The sequence below is a fragment of the Zonotrichia leucophrys genome, chromosome 1A (genome assembly GCF_028769735.1).
Source record: "Zonotrichia leucophrys gambelii isolate GWCS_2022_RI chromosome 1A, RI_Zleu_2.0, whole genome shotgun sequence".
Lineage (NCBI taxonomy): Eukaryota > Metazoa > Chordata > Aves > Passeriformes > Passerellidae > Zonotrichia > Zonotrichia leucophrys.
In genome coordinates, this window is record NC_088170.1 from 14,203,236 (window position 1) to 14,209,324 (window position 6,089).

Here is a 6,089-nt window from a genome sequence, read left to right on the forward strand (position 1 = left end):
GGGCCCCTTCTGCAGTGTCCAGGTACCTGGGGACCACATCTCATCTTCAAGTGTAATCCATGCCTTTGTAAAGCCTTCTGTTAATGATTTCAGTGATTCCTTGCAGATTGGTTGTCTGCTCCTGATGCGTTATCAATCAGGTTATCGTAAGGCAACGATCACCGTTCCAGCTTTCATTATTTCTGAAGAAAACAGAATTTTGTTTTGATTCAGAACCTCTTAAGTGTGTGACTATTACCTTCTGTAATTCAAAAGATCCAAAACTTTCATTTCCCAGGTCTGTATTGGTTGTTCTCAGATAGTCTGTTAATATGAAAACCTGTATCTTTAAAGTTAAATATTAGAGATATATCTTAATCCTCATTCAGAGACATGGGATTTAATTAGGGAAACAAGTCTTTTCCCATTATTTTCCTTATAGAAACAAAATTGCCCAAATGCCATTTCTTGAGATCAAATGCATCAGGAATTCCATAAACTGCTCTTTAATTTTTAGCAGAGGGATTTGGTGTCATTTGCTCTGAGCAGATAAATTTATTCTGCCTTTCATGTCAAATCACTTTTGTTGGTCCAACTTTCGTTAACCCAACAGACTTGAAGCGTATCAGTGCAAACCACAAAGATGAAAACAGGATGTAACCACTTCTGGTGACCCTCTGAACAAAACCCTGCTCTTTGCATTTAAAACACTCTGTCCTGCTGCTTACAAAGAATTTCTGTTCTGTCTCCACTCAGGTGTGACATTATTCTCTTGAGAAGAAGCCAAAAAGCTGTGATGAAAAAAAGAACTTTTTTGGGTTGAGGCTGTTTCTGCTCTGCTGAATCTGCCTTCACACCCCCAATATTAATAACACTCGTGTACATTTAAATGAAGACTTGGACCATGAGTTTTTCCTGTACATTTGGGATATTAAAAAACTGAAATTTCTTTTTCTTGCCTTTTGTATTTTCTCCCATTGTTTGCTTTTTTTGAAATTGTTTTTGAATGTAACTCAGAATTTAAAGGTTAATTTTTTCCAACCTCAGCTGAATAAGAGCATGGAAGGACTTAACTGGCCTCGAGTGTAAAAGAATCTACATGGTCCTTAGTGTATTAAAGCTCTGTTTAATTCCCAGGTATCTCAATTCCTTCACCAAATTCTTTTTCATACTGACAGCCCTTGGAGACATTTACAATACTCCAATGTACAAAGAAATCACAAGAAATAGAACTGATTGAAACCCAGATGATATTTATCTGCTTGGTGATAGACCATCTTGTAGAGCCAAAGATGACAGATTCTCTTTCTGTTTTCCTCCTTGAACAGATGAGAGATTTGTTACACATTTTTTTACTTCCAGTAAATCTGTGTAAGTCTTTCTTTCATTTTATTATCCTTGCAGGATTCATTAAGCTGAAGATTCTAAAGGGTTATAATCAGGCAGTTCTTTCAGAAATACCTTGTGAACCCCATCCCAGCATAAAGGTTAGTAGATAGGTGCATATTTTTTAGAATGTTAAAAGTCTGTAACTATGTAGGAACTCAACATTAGAGGGCATAATAACATCAAGTTATCATTGCAATGCAGTGGAGCTATGTGGCTATCACTTGTATTTGCAGTGTTTGCATGTCAGAGGGTCAGATGACAAGTGAGCAAAATATCAAGAACAGAAAAACAAATTTAGGAATTTAATAAGCCTTAATCATCTTAAGTATTATCAACAACACAGCCTCACTCTGATACATTTTCACAGATCAGTGACTTATAATGCTAGTAGGTATTTCTTGCATTATTTAATTCAGTTATAAGCTTAACATACAGTTCTTCTCCAGATGTTTGTTATATTTTTTCTTGAGCATAAGTTAGCCCCTCCCTGGGTAAAAGTCGTGTTAATGCAATTTGTGAGTGGGGTTCACAGCTGCCTCTGAGTCTCTGTCATGATTTCATAAGGAACAGAGTTGCCTGTAAGTCAAAAATGTAAGAATGGGCAAATCTTACTCAGCCCTGGGAGGCACATCTGCAGTGCTGTGCCCAGTCCTGGGCTCCTCAGCACAGCAGGGACAGGGAGCTCCTGGACTGGGGCCAGTGGAGGCTGCAGAGATGATTCAGGGCCTGGAGCATCTGTGGCAGGGAAAGGCTGAGGGAGCTGGGGCTGTCCAGCCCGGAGAGGAGCCCCAGCTGAGAGGGGCCCTCAGCCCTGGGTGTCCCTGTGTGCAGGGAGGGCTCCGAGCAGGGCCCAGGCTCTGCTCCAGGGCCCAGCAATGGCACCAGAGGAACGGGCAGGGACTGAGGCCAGGAGGTTCCACCTGGGCAGGAGGCAGAACTTCTGTCCTGGGACAGAGGACTGAGCAGATTGAACAGAGAGGGTGTGGAGTCTTTGCCATTGAGAACATTCCAGAACCATCTGGACACAATCCTGTGCCCGGTGCTCTGGGATGGCCCTGCTGGAGCAGGGAGGTGGGACAAGATGACTCACTGGTCCCTTCCAGCCTCATGCTTTTTTCTGGGATTCCTTGATCTTCCCCAGCATATCTAAGTGAGGAAAAAGGATGCATTCAGGACAACAAAGTTAGGAGAGCTACAGAGACCCCAGAAGACAGAGGCATAAATGGAACTCTCCAGGAACTTAGAATGTTAAGGTGCTTCCCTGTATTGAAAATATGCAGCAATTGGCCAGTTTTCAGGAAGAATTTCTTCACAGAACAGGTGATTGGACATTGGAATGGGCAGCACAGGAAGGTGGTGGAGTCACTATCCCTCTGAGGGTGGTGAGGCACAGGTTGCCCAGAGAAGCTGTGGTTGCCCCATCCCTGGCAGTGTCCAGGGCCAGGCTGGATGAGGCTCTGAGCAAGCTGGGATAGTGGATGGGGTCCCTGTCCATGGCTGGGGAGTGGAACTGGATGGGCTTTAAGGACCCTTCCAACCCCAGCCATTCCATGATGCTATGATTCTTTGAGTATTATGATAAACCCGCTGTGTCTTCACACACATGGATACAGAGTTTTAATACACATCACCATCCTCACAGGAAAGAATTTCTTCATAATATGCAATCTAAACCTACTTTCTTTCAATTTTAAGCCTTTCCCCCATGTCTTGTCACTCCATGCCCCTGTAAATAATCTCTGATAACATCTAGAAGTCCTGCAGTAATTTTAGGTAGAACTCAATTCCCTTGTAAAAAATGTTCCCTTTGGCTGTGGAGATGTAACCATGAAACCACTGCCAGGTTTTGGGAAGGCAGCCCAGCTGTTTTGCTTGAGAGAAAGATCATTGACTGAAAATCTTTTAAGCTCATTTCCCTGCCACGTGGATGGGTTCTGGTGCTCCCACCCATTCCACCTGCACTTCCACCTGCACAAAGCCTGTTCTAGGAGGGCTGAATCTTGCCCATAAATCAAAGGCAGATGATTTATATTTACCCAGAGTTGGCAGCAGTTAGGCTACCTGCAGAGGAACTGCAAATGTGGAGAGCTGCCAAAGATCCTGGAAACATTCAAACCAGCAAGAGAGATATGTAGCACTGAATAGTTTGGAAGTGATCATTTTAAGAAGAATCATGGCCAGTTGGAGATGTGTTTTCCATCTCTGATTTGGGTGGGGGGTTGTGTATGGAATAAAGTCTGATTCTCCTCATCCATCACCTTTGTGCTCTGTACCTTCACTTGCCCCAGTGAGGTTGCAGTAATAAGTGATAATGGAGAACACATTCCCTACTGAGCTACATCCCCTTTGGAGCTTGTCTGAGATCAGCTCCTCCTTCTCCTTTCCTCATTTGCTTTGATTCATCTTTCTTGCCAAAGAAATTTGGAGGCAGATTTTTCCAGCTGCTCCCAAAAGAGTGGGAAAGCGTGTTATTGAAGTTGAAGGGAAGCATTCTGTCCTCCACACATCACAGCCTGTTCCTAAGTGGGAACACTGCCTAACTTCCAAATTTTCATCCATATCATTCCTGAAACATGTTACCCAGCACATACTGCCAGCAGCTCCTCTGTACACTCTTCATTTCTTCTGTGCAAAGGAAAAAAATGGATTTATGAGCAAATTCTGCATTTGTTAACATGTGATACGATTTATTACTGTCCTGATGATGACATTAGTTTGCACTCTGTGGCTGAACATGCAGGGAGGTCTTACAAAGGGTGTAAAGTGAGTGGTGTTGTTCAAAAAGTGAGACAAGGCTGGGGTAGCACTCCTCAAAACATGGCTGGTGTGGTGAGAGTGACATTGCAATATCACTGTCACAGAATTGTTTAGATTTGAAGCCGCTGCTTGAGATCCTCTACTTTAATTCTAATTATTCTTTGTGCAGTAATGTGTATGAAACAGTTCTTCTTTGAAATCTCCTTAATATGCTGAGAATTTATAATGCACATTAGCAGAGCACTATTAAAATATTCTCTACAAATAATAGGAAAGCTCTTTCAATAAATACATATTTCTCCTGAAACACCACTGGGGGATGATTTCTGACAAATTCCTCCTCCCCAAAAAGAAAGCGAGGCAAAAGATATACTTGAAATCTACTGTTTAATTAAGGACAGCAATACACATGTGCCGGGCATGGACTTTTTGGCCCATTTATCATCAATGTTTTGAGATTACTGTAATAAAATTCAGTGCATGTAGATACTGAGATAGATACCTAAAGAGTGAGTCCTGTGAGGAGCGACTGGGGGTGTTCAACCTGGAGAAAAGGAGGCCAAGCACATTGTTCAAGACATATCTGAGTACACAGCATGTGAAATGCAGGCAGCAGCCTGAATCCCAGGGGTTTCCAGTGCTCTCCACTGCCTGGGGGTGGGAAGAAGCAGTGAGCCACTGCACCTGGCATGCACCTGCATTTCTGATATGCCCAAGTGCCTGCAGCACTCCTGAAAACTGGCTTTTGGCCTGTGCAGCTAAATGCAGCATCTTGCAAGAGCTAAAAGTAGATTACACCAGAAGGCTGTCCAGCCTCCATAAACAAGATCCCTGGGATTCTTGTTTAGAATCCCAGATGGACAGAGCCATCCAAAACACTCAGAGCTGGTCTGGAGGAAAATATTGGCACAGGGATGTCCTGTGAAGCTGCATCCTGCCTTACAATTCTGTTCAAAAACCTATGGATAGTACTATCCTTGCTTTTTTTTCAGTAGGAGCCATGTAATTGCAGTTGTGATGACTGAGGTTATAAGTGAAATGAGGTTTGGAGAGAGAAGTGATTTCTTTCATGAGCCAAATTCAAAATGTTGGGAAGACACAGACTTACTTTTTTTTTTTAGTTGTTGTTATTGTTTGTGCTGTTTGGTTGATTTTTTCTTTTTTCTGGTAACAATTAGGCAGTTCACTTACACAGCCAAAGTTCATTCCCATATTTATCCCCTTGTTCTGATTACATTTGTCATATGCCTTTTTTATTAAATGGTTCACTGGCACTTACATGTCAATAGAAAGCTTTCCTCTGGTTTTCCTCCTGTGAGGAAAGGCTGAGGGAATTGGGATTGTGCAGCCTGGAGAGGAGAAGGCTTTGGGGTGACCTCATTGTGGCCTTGCAGGCCCTGAAGGGAGCCCACAGGAAAGATGGAGAGAGACTCTGGACAAGGGCCTGGAGTGACAGGACAAGGGGGAATGGCTTCACACTGACAGAGAGCAGTTTTAGATTGGATATTGGGAAAAAATTGTTTCCTGTGATGGTGCTGAGGTTGCCCATAGAAGCTGTGGCTGCCCCATCCCTGGCAGTGTCCAAGGCCAGGTTGGATGGGGCTCTGAGCAACCTGGGATAGTGGGAGGTGTTCCTGTCCATGGCAGGGGGTTAGAACTGGATAATCTTTAAGGTCCCTTCCAACCCAGGCCAATCTATGATGCCATGATTTAAGGATCTCTTTTATTATTTTTAAATTCCAAACCCACTGTGGCTTTATTGTTTTAAGGCTGGCATTGCTCCTCTGCTTTTAAAAGATTTTTCTTTCACTTTAATAAAATTTGTGTCGCATTTTTTCTGCATTTTTTAAAAAATATGAATTGTTTTATTATTCTCACAAAAAAGTAAAGAAAATAAGGAATTGAGACTAAGCATTAGATATTTCCCCATGGAGTCTGCCAGGAATACTTGAATAAAAGACCAC